This window comes from Lonchura striata, chromosome 14 (genome assembly GCF_050655825.1).
Source record: "Lonchura striata isolate lonStrDom1 chromosome 14, ASM5065582v1, whole genome shotgun sequence".
Classification (NCBI taxonomy): domain Eukaryota; kingdom Metazoa; phylum Chordata; class Aves; order Passeriformes; family Estrildidae; genus Lonchura; species Lonchura striata.
In genome coordinates this window covers 2759936-2776243 of record NC_140716.1, presented here as the reverse complement: position 1 = coordinate 2776243, position 16308 = coordinate 2759936, and the positions used below count along the sequence as shown (strand labels likewise).

Genomic DNA, 16308 nt, shown 5'->3' with positions numbered 1-16308 from the left:
CAGTCAGTGGTTGGGCTTAGATAGACGTGACCGTGTCATGCAAACAGAGGTGATGTGGGTGTTGACGCCTCAGAAATGCTGAGAAGTCATGAAATCAGCCTCTTTGAACCCGTAAATCGTAGGTGCTGAACTTTAAAGGTTCCAGAAAAATAACAGTGTTTAGTAATCAAAGTGTTTGGTGGTGATTTAATTTGCATATGGGGCTCTCTGGGGTTTGTGGTTTCAACCTTTCTCCCCACCACAGTGAGGTCAGGGTTGGAGGAGAGCAGAGATGAGGTCTTCCTGAAATCACAGGACTCCTGGAGGTGGGAATTTCATACATACCAGAGCTGGGAAATAACATGGACAGACCAGATTGTTGAATTTATTGGATTGTAGAGTAAAAATAACAAATCCTTTAGTCTTCTGTCAATCCCAGAGGAGAAGCTGGGGGTGACGTCCTTTGGGTCCATCCCACCTTGGCTTTACTAGGGTGGTAGTCACGGTTTGTGATGCCAAACAGTGCCAGGCTCTTGTGTGTGAAGGGCAGGGCAGGTTGGTGATTAAGGGGAATAACACCAAGTCCCTGGAGAGCCGTGAGGTCCCAGCTTGATTTACCATCCTGCAGAGAGGCTTGTGTGAAGCTGGAGGTGGCTGGGAACATATTGTGGTGTATTACCCACAAACAGCCAGACTGGGTCTGCCATGGGGATGGGGATGGGGATGAGGATGAGGATGAGGATGGGGAGGAAAAAGATGGCAGATGAGAACAAGCAGTCTGCTTTTGCAGGTACTGTATCCCCTTGTGAGGTTTGGTCTGGTTTGCAGCTTGATGGCTCCTATCTCGAGTAATTAACAGGGAAAAGAGAGGGCCTGGTTATCCATCCTTCAAGAGCAAGGGGTTGAATTGAAAGGCAGCGCCTTGGAAGTGGATCAAATAGCTCTCCAGCCCCCCGCGTACGGCTCGGAAACTTGCTGCCGTGCTGCGTTATCAAGGTGAACAGCTTTAGTTCAATTAACGAGAGGCTCAGAGCGGAGCCGTGGGAGGAGGCAGGGCTGGGCGTTTGCGCCCTTCGGGCAGCAACCGGAGCTGCGCGGTACCGACCCCGGCACCGGTCCCGGTACCGGCACCGACCCCGGCACGGCACGGGTGGCCCGGTGTGCCAGGGCCACCACAGCTCTGCGTCCCTTGGCGAGGGGACCAGCTGCCCCTCCTCGCCTCTGCGACGGCTTTTATTTATTTACCCCTTGGAAAAAATCGGTGTGTGTGTGTGTGTGTGTGTATGGAAGGGTTGCTTCTTTGTTAGCACCTCCCTTTTCCCCTCCTGCTAATAATAAACCTCCCGAAAATCAATCGCTCCCAGCGATGATTGCCACCGGCTCACCGTGCACCTAAATCCCCGCAGATGATGGTGCTGGGAGCCAGCGCGCCTGGATTTTTCCTGCCGGTCGCTGCCTGGGCTGCAGCTGGCTCCGGCACGCAGAAAGCTGCAGGTGTGATTTGTTCATTTGCCTCCACCTCCCCCCTTTTCCCCCCCGCGCTGCCTCCCTCCTGCTCTGCTTCCCTGCCGAGCCCACCTAGCTCATCCCACCCAGCTCATCGCGCCGGCCAGACCCGCATCCCACCCTGCGCCGGCTCCGGCATCTCCCCGGTGCAGTGCTGGCGGAGGGTTGGGATGGCTGGGGCTGGAGAGAGTGTGTGTGGAGGGGAGAGAAGGGGGGGTTAATCTGGTGCTACGAGGTTGGAAGAGGAAAAAAAAAAAAAAATCAAAACTATAAAGAAGGCAGCAGCCTCCTCCTTTTCCTTCTCCCCCGCTCCAGAGGATTAAGCCTACAAAAAAAAAAAAAAAAAAAAAAAAAAAAGAGAGAGAAAAAAAATGTCTGCAGCTTTCTGTTGACCCTGCATGATGGCATTTTTGCGCTCTGTGTGCTGCCTCTGCTGATTGCTATTCCTGGCACAAACACACACACACACGCACACACACACACACACACACACACATAGCCCCAGCACGGCTCACACGGGCACGGCGAGCCCACTCCAAAATACAAAAAACAAAAACAAAAAAAACCAAAAAACCCAAAGGAAAAAAAAAAAAAAAAAAGCCCAAACCCAACCCAAAGCGGTGCCGCTCGGTGTCCCTGGCCACCCTGGTCTGTGTCGGGAGAGCTGCCAGCACCCGCTGCCGCTCGCCCTCTCCTCCACCCCACTTCTCACCTCGGTCCCCAGCTCCAGCGAGCACTTTCTGCCGGAGCCGCCCGCAGCCAGAGCCCTCCACCACTCCTACCGCTGGCATTACATTTTCAGGCTGGATGCTATAGGGCCGTTTCTAATTACCTTATATCCCCTAGTGGTCTATGAATAATGGTTAGTGAAGGAGCTCAGAAGGGCTGCTGAGAAGGGAAGGAAAAAAAAAAAAAAAAAAAGGAGAATTGTGCTATTTCTCACATTTTTTTTTCTAAGGATCTAATCTGGCTACTGTGCTCTGGAAGAGGAGGAGAGCGAGCCAGCAGGAGAGAGAGGAGAGAGCGAGGACCATCGCAGGTATTGTTGCAAGCTACATCTTTGTGCTTTTTTTTCCTTTTTTTCCTTCTTTTTTTTTTTTCTTTTTTTTTTTTTCCTTGAAGCCGCAGCAGAATTGGAAGGGAGGGCGTGAAGGGGGTGGGGGGGGGGGCGGCGGGTGAGGGTGTGCGGACAGAGCTTTTCCCGGATTTATTTTTTCTCTTGTGCAACTCGTGTGCTGCTGCGATTGAATGGATGCAGGGCGCCGGCATCGCGGAGTTTGGGGAGGGAGGGGGGATTATACGTGCGTGTGTGTGTGTGTGTGTCTTGTGTGTGTTGTGTGTGTGTCCTATTTGCAGCAGCAACGGAGGAGCCGGGGGGCGTGTGTGGGGGGGTTGTTTTGCTTTTCTGGAAGTAATAAAGAAATTTGCAACCGGTCCAAAAACCCCTCCTGACTTGCCGATTGATGGGTGTCTGAACAAAGATACAGCTGAGACTTGGAAATGTTTGTGTGTGGAAGGGGTGGATTTCGTTTTGCTTGTCCTGGATCCCTACTTTTGGAAAGTTAAAATAATAATGGGCAAGGGGCTGTGAAAGCCTCTGCAGAGGGAAGGCTTCCCGGGAAGGCTTATTTAATTGAGGAGTTATGGATGTGCATGGTTTTATACTTCCAAAAGTTGCGGCGGTGCCGCGGGCGGGCGCCTGGCTCTCCTTGCCGTTGTCTGCACGTGAGAACGCTGACTTGATGGATTTTCTTTCTTTTATTCGGTGGCTGGCGGGGCAGGGAAAAATGGATCTAGCAGATAACCCAAGGAATCGTGGGGTTTGCACATCTGGCTGCGCCTTTGGAAACCCCCTTGATGGGACTTTCACCTCCCGCTCCCATTCTCCCACGGCAAATTTTGCCTCCAAATCCTCCGTTGACATTAATAAACAAACAAACCAGGGAATAGCCGTGGAGCCCGGTTGAGGGGGCTCGGAGTGCTGCCCGGGGGTGGGGAACCGTGTGCTTTTGTTTTAAATAACGAAACGGCGATGATTGAAAACATATGAATAGGATGCAATGCAGAGCGGGTGTGTTACGGGGCGGGAGGGGGGGGGAAGAGCTGGAAAACTGCTTATACGACAGAAGCAGAGCTTGAATGAGTGTGCTGAGATGAAAGGCGAGGGGTCCGTCCCTCGCCCGGCTGCGAGGGGGGGCGATTCCCAAAGGCAGAGGAATGATCTCGGGGTGGGGAAGCTCATTGAGGAGGAGGAAAAAAAAAAAACCCTAAAAAACACCCAACCAACCTGAAGTATGTGATTACATCCCGTCCAACTTTGCCGCTTGCGGCGTTAATGGAGCTAATTGTCCTCAAAAATAATAAAACCAGAGGGGAAATATGCCTGTGTGTGGATGGGAGGGGGGGGGGGAGATGTGCGGGGAGCAGAAGCAGGTCCCAAAATCCCACCGGCTCCCCCAAAAAAGCCGCCGAGGTGGGGGATACCAAACGTGGCCGGATTGTGTTTATTTGGGCGGAAATAAAGATGGAGCGACTGCCCTGGGGAAGGCTGAAATCCCCCGGGGAAGGGCTCCGAAACCGCGCCGGTGCTGCCCTTCGCTGCCTGCCCTGCCTGGCCTTGCTTTTGTGTTTGTTTGCTTCCGAGGAGGGGGGAGAAGGGAGCTGGGGGGGCTGCGAAGGCGGGGAGAAGCCGTGAGGGCGGAGAGCCGATTTAAATTGGACTTAATGGATTCCCAGGGCAGCTCTTTTAGATGAAAGTCAAAATAAGAGCCAAAGTGAATCTCAGCAGACCTGTCTGTTGCATTAGAGATGCAGCCCTTCCTCTCCCTCCCCTCCCTTTATTCTTTAAAAGAGAGGGGGAAAAAAAGTGTTATCCTTACGGAAGACGGCGTGGAGTTTCTCATTCCTATAATGCGAGCTCTAATTGAAGAACTTGCAGCCTCTTGGGAGAGTCTTTACTGATCGCTGCTTTTGTTATTCATGCCGCGCTCTGTTTTCTCGGGATTTTTTGTGGGGGGCTGATGCGAGTCTGGCTGCGCCGGGTGTGATGCTGTGTCCCCCCCAGGCTGGCTCCGTGGGCTGACAGCAGGTAGGACCCCCTGGTCCCCTCTTCGGGGGGTCACACCGGGCTCCCCCGGGTAGGTTGTGCTGTGCTGGAGGAGGAGATGAGCAGCTGAAAGCCCCCGGGAGCTGTCGGGGTGAGATGCTGCAGCCTGGCTGCGGGTGGCTCTCGTCCTCACAGGACCCCCTGGCACGGGTCCTGCCCGGCGTGGCACACGGGAATGGGAGCACAGCACGGCTTCTGCCTCCTGCCTGTGCTCACTGCAGTGATTTCGGGGTGCCATGGAGTGCCACAAGCCTGCTTGGTGCAGAGGGCACAGTGCAGCCCTGCTGGCACGGCTCTTCTGTCCCACGGGGGTCTGTGCTGTCGCCTGGAGGGGACAGGTGTTGTGCCAAAGCCACGCAGATGCTCTGCCCACCCAGGGTGAGGAGCAGGACACAGCCACTGAGCCTGCAGGACCCGTGCTGGGCAAGTTTCCCTTTTCTCCTGCCTTTTCTGTTGCTCAGGAATTCAGGGGTGCTCAGGGAGACTGGCAGATGGGGCTCCCCCCTTCAGAGGTCTGATCACCCCCACTTCCCCTCCCAGCCCCCTCGGGTGGCCAGAGGAGTTGCTGGCCTGTGTCCCCAAGCCCTGTGTCCCCACGAGGTCTCATGGTGATGCTGCCCATGGCAGTGGGCTGGTTTGATACAGCCAAAAGCTCCTGGGGGGCAGGTCCTTGCTGTCCCTGTGTCCCTTTCCCAGCCTTGGGCACCCATTTGAACTACACCTGAGCTCTGCATGGATGAAAACAAGAGCCACAAGCCCCAGGGCTGCTGTCAGTGGCATTTGGTGGCTGTGGGGTGAGCGTGCTGGGGAGGAGGATGTGTGAGCAGGATGGGGCTCTGCCAGCCCATCGGCTTAGCAGGGAGGCAAAGCAGTTAACCTGGACATCTGATCTCCCCGGGAATTGTGTATTGACCCTGACAGCGATGCATCAGGAGCGACAGACTCTCCATCATCGATCCCTCTCCTCCCATCACCAGGTGTCGACACAGACAGCCGTGGAGCTGGCTTTAATTTCAGGCCCCTGTCTCCAGCACATAACACTTAGCCATGGTCCCAAGGTGCCACCAGGCTTTGCAAACAAACACCTCCACAGACAGGTGACCATCCCCATTTTGTGGCAGGGATGGCACTTGCTGTAGGTGGCCAGCTGAGCTGGGGGCAGGGTTGGCAAGGGACCATCCTAGGGCCATTGGGCAGGGTGACATCTCAGCCTTTGGTAGGGGATCTGGGATCACCTGGAGTTTCTGCTTTGCCAGTCTTTGCGAGGAAAACCCTCTGATCTGGCACCCCTTGTGCCATCAGTGTTGAACAGCAGAGGATTTGCCCAGACTGGGGTGTCCCAGTCCCTTTGCTGCAACCTCTTCTGGGTGACCTTATCTGGCCTGGATGTGTCTTGTCTTCCCCACCTTTAAAATGGCTACTGCCAAACCTGCTGGGTGGTCAGGCATGTGTGCCACCCCACAGAGACCTGCTGGGCAGCGGGGTGTGTTTCCTGGGTGCCTTGATTTTGGGCAGGACACCGGCACTGGCAGGGGCCGGCTGGCACATCGCCTCTCCTCCTTCCCAGCATCTTGAGATTTCCGAGACGCACGCAGCCAAGCTGAGGCTGAAAAAGCTGCTTGTGGTTCAAGAGCATCTCCTCAACGGAGGAGAGAGGGAGGCTTTTCATTCCTCCCTTTCTTTTGGAGCTATCCAAGCTCCCCTCATCGGTGCAGGGGCTCTTCCTGCTCCCCCCTGCAAGGGAACGTTAAAAGCCAGGGGCAGCGGATATCTTGACACCCCGTCAATCTGAGCCTTTTACAGCAGCAGTCTCTAAAGGCTGGCACTGCTGCACAGAAGAAAACAAGTGAGAAGAGGGGGGGAGGCGAGAGCAAGCCTTTGCAGCCGGCAATCGATAATTGTGGTGTCACTCACTGCCTTGGAAGTTCCCGCATCCCCACGGTCGCTGGTGGGGGAGAAGGGGAGGGTGAGAGCTGGGCTCTGCCCCGCCAGCACTGGGCATGGGGCAGGGAGGGTGGCAGAGGGCGAGAGCCCAGCCCTGAGCAGGAGCCTCCCGTTGCATTACTCACCACTTGATGTAGCTTGAACCTTTCAACTCCCTCCCCTTGGGGATGGAGCGGGCTGGGCAGAAGGTGTTGACGGAAAATGCTCTCCTTTCTTAGCTTTGAGCGTTTTTATTCCCCTTTCCTTCTTTTTTTTTTTTCCCCTTCCTCACCTCTCTCTTATGTGAATTTTGGGCTTTAATAATCCCCCCCAAAATATAAAAGAAACCCAAAAAACCCCCCAACCCAGCACCCCCTCATGTGTGTCTCCATCTTAGCAAAAGCCGAGGCAAAAGATCAAGGAATTCTTCCTTTTGTGCAGCTTTCAAGACCAAAGATGTGCCGGTGAAAAGGGGAGGCTCAGAGTACCAGGCACACACAAGTGTTAAAGGAGAGGCTTCCCTTTTGTCTCCAAGGCAATCAGCCGGTGAAGGGATCCACAAATTAATTAAAAATTGCTCTGTCTTGATTGAGTTATTCCTGCTCGCATCCCACCTGCCTATCAAAAGACTGGGAATGGCAGGAGGAAATTCCTATTTCTTTCCCAAACAGCTCAGACACGTACCACGGTCTGTCTCGCTTGCCTTTTATCCCAGGCAGCAAAGGAAATAAAAAAAAGAAAGGGCTGGCGCGGTATCCAAAGAGATCTCTCCCGGAGGATGCGTCCCCTCTCCTGCGCTAACAAATGCTGCGGTATTTGGACAATTTGGAAGAAAAATGAGCAGATTTACGTGTCAGGCATGGGCCAAATTGTAGTTGTAACTCCATGAAGTTGATGGAGATCCATCGGAGATTAATTTGGCCCCAGGTCTGGCGCTTGCTCCGCAGGGAATAGGCTGGATCTCTGCCTTGGTTGAAACAAGAGGTATTCAAATGGGTTTGTTGTGGCTGTGCTATGCCCAAGTGGTAGAGCCGAGCAAAAATCCCAACTGGTTGTATCCCCGGTGCCAAAGCACCATAAATACACCTCGAGCTGTCAAGTCCTGCACAGCCTCTACCTCATTTACCACTGAGAATGCTTTCAGGGGGTAGATTTATCTGTAGGGGCTGTACAGAAGTCTCCCTGTGTGCTTTGCTAAGAGGCTTGAACTCCATCCCGGTGTCCTGATGGGGGAAGCCTTTCTCCCCTCCTCTTTATGGGATTTCCACCCAAACCGAGCCTGCACCAGGGCTCATCCTGAGCCCCAGTGAGCCCAGCCCTCCTTCACTGGGCTCAGGCTCTGGTTTGGAGGGGCATCATCAGTCACTGCCTCCCAGCAGGATTCGGGGGGGTGGTTTGCTGCTTTGCAGTCAGACCTTGCTTCCTCTGCTTTATTGTCATCTCCGCTCTTAGTCACCGCTCGATGCCTCACCAGAGGACACTGCTCCTGCTGCATTTATGGCAGCCACTAAAATTGGCTGCTCCGACAGGGAGGGACACCGAGCATCAGGGAGGCTCTGCCCAGCTCCCTCACGGTCCTTGGCATCGTGTGGGGAGTGTAGGGGAGCTGCAGGGCAGCTCTGTCACCAAATGGGTCCCCTGTGCTGAGGATGGATCTCCAGCTCTGCCGGGTCCCTCCAGCTGATGCGTGAGGGAATATGGGAGCAGTGCTGGAAAGGAGCAGCAGTGGCCACGTTCTCAGGTGGAGATGGCTGGCGTGTAAATGAAAATGAGATGCTCGATAAAGTAGGAAAGCATAATTAAAAACGTTCACGGCTGCTGGCTCGCAAAGCGTGGGCACTCAGTGATCCAGCGAGGCACAGCCATCCCCCCTCCCCAAACCCCACGGCTCTCAGCCCTCCTTGTCCTGTAATAGTGTGTCCTTCACATGCCTGTCACTACATGATCTATAGAACAGGGCTGGCCTCTCATACCACTGCCTTCCACCAGGCCAGTGACTGGATTCTCCAGAGGAGACTCTAGTCCTATCATAGCATGTCCTTCACCGTGACTGCTGCTGCACAGAGACACGGCAGCACGGGGCTCTAATACCTTGTAATTCACTGTGACTGCTGTGGCAGGACCTGCACCGTGCTGTGCTGCCGCAGCCCTTCAGACCCCTTGGCTTTTGCATCTGCTCTTGGGCTTCAGAGCAAGGGCTGGGTGGGAGGGGAGAGATGGTGGAGGGACTTTGGAGGTGTCCCGGGCTTGGAGCCTGGTCCCTGGCTCCTGGTGGGGCTGGGAAGGTGCTGAGTATCCCCAGGACACGGTCCCATCCTGCCTCCTGGGTGGTTTAAAGGAGGGAGTGGTGGCTTCTCTGCCTGGACAGGGGAGAAATCCCTGTGGCTGTGCCAGGGTGAGAAATGGCCCTTGGATGCAAGGAGAGCATCCTTCCTCTGGGTGGTTTGGGCATCATAATAAATGTCAGTATCTCTGCACACACAAAGGAGAAGGGACATTTGGCTACCGAGCATGTTTGTTCCAGGAGCTGATTTACTTTGAAGACTTCAAGGGTTCTCTGATGCTTCCCTCTTCACTGGTTAACCCTGTTCCTTTGCCAGTTAAATAGAAGTGCAGCTGCCATCAATAAAGCCCTTCTGGAGGCTGTTCCATGGATTTTCCACACTGCTCCCAGTGCTGTGCTGGACACTGTTCCCTCTTCAGCTGATCTTGTTTAGATGCTCTATGGGCAGGAGGTGGCTGCACCCCTGAGCTTTTGCTGCCCTGGTGAAGTGAGGATCTCTGTGAGGAGTGGGGGTTTTCCAGCCAAGTGCTCACAGCGTTCCCTTGGAGCCTTGCTGTGCACAGAGCAGGGTGGGGGTGACCATGGCTCAGCCAGGAACCAGATTTGGAGTTGTTGCTTTGTGTTGCTGGGTTTTCTTTGGTGGGGAGGCATTGGAGAGCCTGGAAGCTGGAACCTGTAAGAAGAGTGAGGATGTCTTGTCAGGGCTCCCAGGATGGGAGAATAGCATGTTTGGTGGTGAGATGGATGAGGGAGCAAATTTTGGGAGCTAGTGCTTCCCTGCAGCATGATGCTCAGCTTGTTTTCCAAAAAACAGGAGTTGGCATCTCCTGTTTTGGTTCCATGCAAATCATCAGCGTTGTTGTTGCTCCTGCTTGGACTGAGGAAGGAGGAATTTGGCCCAGTGGATTTTTTCCCTCCTGCTTCCCCTAGCAGCTGTAAGAAGAGCAGAGATCATTAGCTGGCAGGATCAGATGAGATAGTTTCTTAAAAGGATTGTCTGATTTCTCTATTGATCAGCCTGATTTAAAAGGGGGAGTTGGGTCAGAGGGCATAAATTATCATTGAAGCAGGGGTGAAGGCCTCAAAGGCTGTGCTGCACTTAGCTGCAGTGCTGAGGAATGTGTCTCTCGGCGGGGACGTGCAGAGCTGAGCGCCGTGGCTGCCGGCCAAGCTGGGTCTCCTCTACGCTGAACTGGGAACCGAGTCAAGGGAAGTGCATTTAAACTTGGGTAAAGAGCCTCTCTCTCTTTGCCAAACTGGTTTCTGCAGCCCCCACTGTTCGGGGTCGGGGGGGAAGGGGTGCAGCGTGTGGGCCCCGGGTGAGGTTTGGGGTGCGGCGATGGGTTGGGGCTGCTGTGGGGTCCCGCTGGCGCTGAGCTGCCTCCCTCCCTCCCTGGAGAGAGGATGCTCTCACCCCAGAGAGACCTGCGACCTCCCCCTGGCTTTCCCCAGGCTCCCTGTGTGGTCTGCAGCAAGATGTTGAACCATGGGAGGTTTCTGCCTCCCTGGCTGTAAAATGAAGCTAATCTGCAACCTGAGGTTGCTGCTTTCCCTGTTCTTGTGATCACTGCCCATGGCTCCTGCATCTCCTGCCACTGGAGTCACGGGGCTTGCAGGCTTTGCAGTGGCCCCCCCAGCTCTGGATTATGGGAAGGGGAATGGGAAAGAATCCAGGGAAAATAAGACACCATCTACATTGATGGCAGAGGGTCTGGTTTTGGGGGCATGGTACATCTTCCACATCAGCTGGTTCTGCTTCAGCTTGGATCCTTGTTCATTCTTCCCTCATTCTCATCCATCTTCATGATGGAGGAGCCTTTTGTGCCTATGTCAGTGTCCCATTTCTACCTTCTCCCAGGGTTTGCATCTCCCTCAGCTCTCTGGGGTGAGGCTGTGTCGCTGTGACAGGGTTGTGCCACCCCAGCCGGGCATGAGCTGAAGCCAGGACAGGCTGTCTCGACAAGGAAAGCTGCAGGAGCACTTGTGTGGTGCCAGATCTTCCTCTGATTGGGGTTTCTGCCCTTTCCGACCCCAATGGATCTTGTTCCTCTTATTTCTGGCTGTGCTAAATTAAAACAGTGCAAGAAGTGTGATTTCTGCAGCTGTGAGCAGGTCTGAGGTGCCCTGGTGAGCGCTGGGCTGGCGCATCTGCCTGGAGTAGCACCATGGGGGAGGCTGACACAGCCACTCTGCTGGCGTCCCCAGGCTGGGGACATGTCCTGAAACTGGGTCCATCTGCCCTTTCCCAATGCTGTTCCACATGTCAGAGGTGCAGCCAAGGCTGCTGCCTGTCCCAGTGCTGCCCATCCTGCATAGAATCATGGAATCACACAATCATTAAGGTTGGGAACCACTCTAAGACCATCAAGTCCGGCCATTAGCTGAACACTGCCAAGCCCACCACTAAACCATGTCCCCAGATGCCATATCCAAACATTGTTTTGAACACTTCCAAGATGGATGAACACTCCACCAATACCCTGGGCAGCCTGTTCTGATGCTTGACCACCCTTTTGGTGAAGATATTTTTCCTAATATCCAACTTTCAATGGCCCCTGGCTCAGCTGGAGCCATTTCCCCTTGTTCTATCGCCTGTTGCCTGGAGCAGAGCCTGACCCCCACCTGGCTGCACCTTTCTGTCAGGGACTTAAGGAGAGTGAGAAGTTTTCCCCTGAGCCTCCTTTTCTCTAGACTGAACCCCCCCAGCTCCCCCAGCTGCTCCTTGTGCTCCAGATCCTTCCCAAGCTCCATTGCCTTTTTCTGGACGCACTCCAGCACTTCAGCCTCTTCCTTGGAGTGAGGGGAACATCCCCGTGTACCCCACCCCTGTGCACAGCGGCTGCTGGGGACAGCAGCATGGTGGTTCCCCGTGACGTGTGGCTTGGAAGGAGATGAGCCAAGTCATTATCACAGACCACTTCTGCCAGGTGGAGAGCAGGGGACCAGCATCCCAGCCCAGGGCACGGCTGGGAGCAGGCAGAGGGATCAAAGGCTGAGCCAGGGCAGCAGGGGCTCGCAGCAGCCCCACTCTCGCCGAGGAAGAGAGCATCTCTTCCAAGCATCCGCCAGCATCGGCCTCCCGGCGTGGCTGTGGGAGCAGCCACCAGCGTGCGGCAGCTGGGCCGGCATTATCCTGGAAATGTCATCCGAATGCCAGCCCGCCGGTGAGCGCCAGGACGTGGCGGGAGGCGGTGACTCGGCTTGCCGGCATTGGCTACCATTTTAGAGGGAATGTGGAGCGGCGGGTAATTATTTCTCGTTCTTAATTGAAATTTCAGCCTCAGTGGTTCGCGAGAGCGGGCGGGAGCAGGAGCACAGGCGAGCGTGACACGAACGCAGGGCTCGCTGTGGGATGAGGGGGAGCACGAGTGAGCCAAGCCTGTGGGGTGGCAGAGCATCTCCCAGCACTCCAGGGAAGGAATTCCCATAGCCCACAGCATGGCCTACTCATGGTTGTGAAATAAAACCAACCCCCAGAACGCCAAGATTTTAATTTTATTTTTTTTCTTTTAGCGGGGGAGGATGCTTTATTGTTTCTTTATTCCTGTATTTCTGTTTTGCTTCGGATGAAGGGCCAATTAACTGGAATTAGGCACTGCAGCCTGGCACCCTGCGTCAGCTCGGAGCAATCAGGTGTAGCTCAGCATGGCTGATGAGAGCCAATCAAGATGTATAAATGAGGTGTTGACATTCAAACAGCAGGTACCCGCGCCGCCCGGCCGCCGCCGCGCTTGCGTGCTGCCGAGCCCATGGCACCGACCCGGGCACCGGGAAGGGCCGATGGGGCAGCCGGCTCTGCTTTGGCTCCAGAGCGTTCTGTGTGGAGTGTGATGGTGGGGGATGCACTGAGTTGCTCGTGCTGGGGGCAGTGGGTGTGAGGGGGAGCAGTGGACACCCGTGCCAGGCTCTGCTTGCTGGCAGTCCCCGTGCCCAGTGCTGATGCATCCCCTGGTCAAGGCTCTTAGTGCTGCTCCAGGGTGGGCAGCCAAGCAAGATTTTGTTCCTTTGGGGAAACCGAGGCACGAGGCAAAACGGTGGATAAGGTCCATAATGCTGGGGTCTGGTTTCATCCCTCCAGGTTTTTTATTTCCATTGCTTGGATCAGTTTTGCCTTCAAGTTCCTGAGTGGTATTGGGACACATTTGTCCCCTCACTGTCTGAGACCTTGGTGTGACCACCACACTGGCAGGTGCAGGGCCAGCACCCTCCAGCAGTTTGTCACCCTCAGCTCTTGGGTTTGCCATAGCTGCCACTGTGGGAGGTGGGAAGCAGGGGCACCAGTGGCCGTGGCAGCACCATGCAGGCCAGAGCAGCTCAGAGGCCATCCAGGGAGGAGAAAGCAGCTCCGAGGCGAACAGCCTCATCAGCATTTCCTGTCTCACGATGGAGAAATCGCATGTGGCGAGAGGCTCTAAAAATAGGCTCGGCAAACTTTTAACCACATTTGCAGATGTTAAAGGTAAAGCCAGAGCAGCTCCGGGGAAGAAAACATCCCTGGTGCTAACCCTCAGCTCTGCCAGTGGTGGGGAGCTGGCTCTGAGGGCAGGAGCCCCCAGATGGGCAGGGGGGCCCAGCCTGTGCCTCGTCACGTCGCTCTCCTGTGTGTCCCCATTAAGTGTGTGGCAGGAGGACATTAGGAGCAGGAGCACGTACCGGCAGGCTCTGTCTAACAGCTCTGCCGCCTGACCCTGATTTGTAGCAGGGCTGAGCAGGGAGGTTTGCTGTAGTGTTACAGCTTTTCCTGTGGTAATAGCCGGCCGGGCAGCGCTCACACAGCGCTGCCAGTGGCACGGGGAACCCGTGGTGGGAAGGGGATGCTGTAGCTGGGTCATGGCACATTTGCTTGCAAGAGAACTGAGGGGGGCATGTGGGGACACGGTGTTGCTGCTGGAGCTGTGTCTCCCCATGGCAGAAACACAGCTGGCTCTGCCTGTCCTTGTCCCACCAGCCCAATGACTCCATCTCCAGTGGCTTGTCCTGCATGTGCAGTGGGTCCTGCTGTTTCCTTGCCTCCTGCTCGTGTCACATCGCCAGGGCTGGAGTCATTTGGGGACAGTGGCCAGGGCTGCCAGGTCCTCTCCCAGCCAAGGTGTCAGCTCCCTGATGGCACTCAGAGGACGTGGTTTCATTTCCCCTGTTTCTGCCATGCCAAGGGTGACAAACCATCACAGGGTGCCAGCCCTGTGCACACAGCGAGGTCCCTGTGGGGATCTCTGTGTGGGGATGGATGCCTCCCATTGCTGTGCATCCTCAGGGACTTGCAGAGGCAAAACTAACCTGGTAATGGAATGGAAATAAAAAACCTGGTGGGCTGAGGTGAGCGCCAAGGTTGTGGTCCTTGTGGAGGGCTGGCAAGGGGCATCCTGCCCACAAAAGATGGAAGAGGCAGCAGCGGCTGCCAGCGTTGCTCTGTGGTGCTGTGGTCCCTGGCCTGTGCCGGCCCCACAGCCCCAAGTGGGAGACAGCAAGAATCTTTAACTTCACAAACGTGTAAGGTTGACTTGAACCATCAGAAAGATGAAAGAGACAGAGAGAGAGAACGATTAAAGGGAAGAAATCGAGATTCCTCTGTTACCTCAGCTGCCCGCTGCAGCCGTGGGCCCTTGGCACCTCTCACATGCAGCTCAGTGCTGGGGCACAGGAGGGCACAGGACTTTCTCCTCAGGAGGGAACTTCCCAGGAAGATTTTACTGCTTGCTGTTGAAGATTTGCTGCTTGCTGTGATGTCTGGGGGAATCCACTTCTTTATGTCTGCCATTGCCTGCCTTCACCTTCTCCTGCTAGCAACTGATGCATCCTCACAGCTGCGTTTGGGGTGATGGTTTGGGTTGTTGTCAGCCTTCACCTGCAACACTGGAGGGGAAGAACTCCCCCTCAGAGTTTTATTTAGCTAAAAAACCCAACCCAAACCCAACCTCAAGCAGGTGCACACTGTGCCTCATGGTGGAATGACTGGGATGCTAAGGGTCAGCACTGGTCCCCAGGAATCTCCACTGGCCACGCTGGGGTCAGTGTTTTGGCAAAAGGCATCACCTTGCCAGTAGGAATAATAGCCAGGAGGGGGAGGGGGCCGGGGCAGGCAGACAAGCAAATCCGTTTTATCAGACGCCGCATATTTTATGAAAGCACATTTCAGCTCTTCAGCCTTGGAAAGCTTTTCATACCCTTTAATTTTCTAATAAAAAGGAATTACGTTTGCTGAAAAGCCAGTAACAAGATTCACTGTCATTGTCTTTTGTACAGACCATAATTCCTGGCTTGGGCTCCTGCCTGCAGCCCCATTGTGTGGTCCCAGGTGTGGGTCTAGGGTGCTGGCACAGGGGCCTCAGGACCATGGCTTTGCTGCTGGGAGCTTGTGGCAGGTGCCCAGGAATGATGGAGGTGGAGGTGAGCATCACATTTGTCTGCATCCACAGTGATGCCTCTTGGTGCCCAGCACAGATCCCTGAGAAAGCAGCATCTGGTTTTGAGGTGGTCCCTGCTATCTGAGTGTGCCAGGTGGGATGGCCTTTGAACCAAAAATCAGTTTAATTGCCTGGTCATTGGCCTTGTAACCACGAGCTCAAGAGCAATGTGAGGTCCTGACGAGGCTGGTGGCTGGCAGACAGCTTTCCTGGTCTTTGATGTGGCTGGGACAGGTTGTGGTTACACATGTGTTGGAGAAATGGGGTGTCTTTGCTGAGGACAACAAGCTGACATCCCCTGGCCCTGCAGATCTGCCTGGTGAAAATGTTCAGCTGGGCAGCCAGCAATTCCCAGTTATCCCCCACCATCCCAGGTATCCCTCCTGCAGGCTGCAGGATCTGGCATGCCAACAGCAGCTGCCACATCTCAGCAAGCGCAGGGCACTCCCAAAATCCAACCAACCGCAGGCTCTGACAGCGGGCAAAGCATGTCTGGGTGCCAACACTGAGACCCACCAACTGCTCCCTGCAAACCTTGAGCACATCCTGGCGGTGTTTGCAGCATGGAGAGCCCTCACTTGCAGGCTCACTTGCACCCCACGTTCCTCCAGGGGTGCTGGAGCTGCAGCTGTGCCGGGTGGCTGCCACGTGGCACCGGAGCCGCGACGCCGCAGCGCTGGCGCTCCGTCTCCTTCCGAGTTGCTCATTTGAAGTTTCAGCTTGCCGGCTGCTTTCGTGCAGGTGGGATGCAAAACCAGCCCACAAACACCAATAAATATCTTCTATGTCCTCCTCCCCCCCATCCTGCCTCCAATTCTCATTTTCATTCTTACTTCCCAGCTGGTTTTGGGGGGGAAAACGGGTTTTCAAAGCTTTCCGTAAACGTGTGTAACAATAGGAAGCGTTGCCTTTTAGCCTGCGGCCGGCACAGTTTTAAATGAGGTCCCAGGTAGTCATGGTTACCTCTCCTCTTCAGTAAGAGATGACTTTTATTTCCTGCCTTTTGTATTTGCACATCTCAGATATACATTCTCCTAAACCATAATTGGTATTCACAGATAGACAGGAACGCAGGAGTGAGCTGCCACAAGAGGGGAAGAGCCAGA

The 16308-nt window shown here is 54.9% G+C and overlaps 1 protein-coding gene and 1 long non-coding RNA gene across 12 annotated transcripts in view; one reads left to right on the top strand and one right to left on the bottom strand.

Moving 5' to 3' along the window:
• The window catches only part of RAI1 (retinoic acid induced 1), a 74062-nt gene that overhangs the window by 32718 nt on the left and 25036 nt on the right, over positions 1 to 16308 (top strand). For all 11 annotated transcript variants that reach the window (XM_085592100.1, XM_085592101.1, XM_077786897.2 and 8 more), the window contains one exon: positions 2444 to 2524. The gene's annotated coding sequence lies outside the window, so the exon portion shown is untranslated. The remainder of the gene's footprint in view (positions 1 to 2443; positions 2525 to 16308) is intronic.
• On the bottom strand, positions 338 to 2274 carry LOC146766055 (uncharacterized). Its single transcript, XR_014958505.1, has 2 exons — positions 2198 to 2274; positions 338 to 679 (listed from the first exon to the last, which is right to left on the bottom strand). It is a non-coding gene; the product is annotated as an uncharacterized LOC146766055 (long non-coding RNA).